Raw genomic sequence first — 1,146 nt, 5'->3', positions numbered from 1 at the left:
CTTTGCCCCCCCTGGATTCCGCACTGCCGGGAATGCAACTATTAAATCGTTCCTTGAATGATTAATCAGAGATCACTTTGGGATAAATGCCAAACGTATAAATGTAAATTAAATTAAGAATAATCAAAAAACATTTTGTAACAGGAACAAGATTACTACGAATATTAATGTCTAAATTATTAAATCTCAAATAAAATATACAAATAATACATTTTTGAATAGCCTTTAACTCTTAACATTCAGTGTAAATAGTTTCTGATCGACTTATATGTACTTAAGTACCTTCTATAAAATAATTCTTCATATAAAAAATCCTAACAATGTAATGCAAGGATCAAGGCCGCCCGCAGAAATTTTTCTCGGGTGGGGGTGGCAGTGAAAAAATAATACACTTACCATGAATTTTGTTTTTTATATCACATCGTAAAAATATTTACAATTTGTGGCACCTTATCAGTTATCATTCTTCCTTATCACCCTCCAAGACTGCTATATTGATCTTACAGAAGCCTTACAACACCAAAAATATACATATTTTGTATATCATTTATGCACACACCTACCAAATTAAAATTTGTACAAAATTTGAGTTCCCTATTATGGTGTAATTACTAATACAAACAACATACTATTATTCGAAAACATAATTTCGTATACCTATTATTATTACCTATCTAAATACCTACAACGAAACTAAAAATAAACATATGATTACATACTGTGAGCCTATAATATAAAATTATAATATATGAAAATCATTATTACGAATAGGTACTTATCGTTTACAGAGTCCACGAGAAAAAATAATTAAAATAATTAAAGAACACATCATTGTAAAATCAATACAGTCATCGATCCACTCAGAATCTAAAATCTAAAATATATCCGATACATTTAAAATTAATTACATATTAAATCATTATTATTAATTTCGTACTCAGCAGTCAGCAGTATTCGGAGAAAATGATAGACTTGGAATTTTACAAATCTAGTTGGTAGGTATTATAGTTGCTACTGTAAATTTGATGCATTTACTGTATACCTTTTACCTACTGTATACCTAGTAATCACTGGATTTTGGTGTAACATTAAAACAAATGACCGTAGATACATGAAATTTTCAATGGTTGTTTATATTTCCATTTT

Source organism: Acyrthosiphon pisum, chromosome A1 (genome assembly GCF_005508785.2).
Source record: "Acyrthosiphon pisum isolate AL4f chromosome A1, pea_aphid_22Mar2018_4r6ur, whole genome shotgun sequence".
NCBI lineage: Eukaryota > Metazoa > Arthropoda > Insecta > Hemiptera > Aphididae > Acyrthosiphon > Acyrthosiphon pisum.
The sequence above is the reverse complement of the archived record's forward strand: the minus strand, read 5'-3'. Positions refer to the sequence as shown.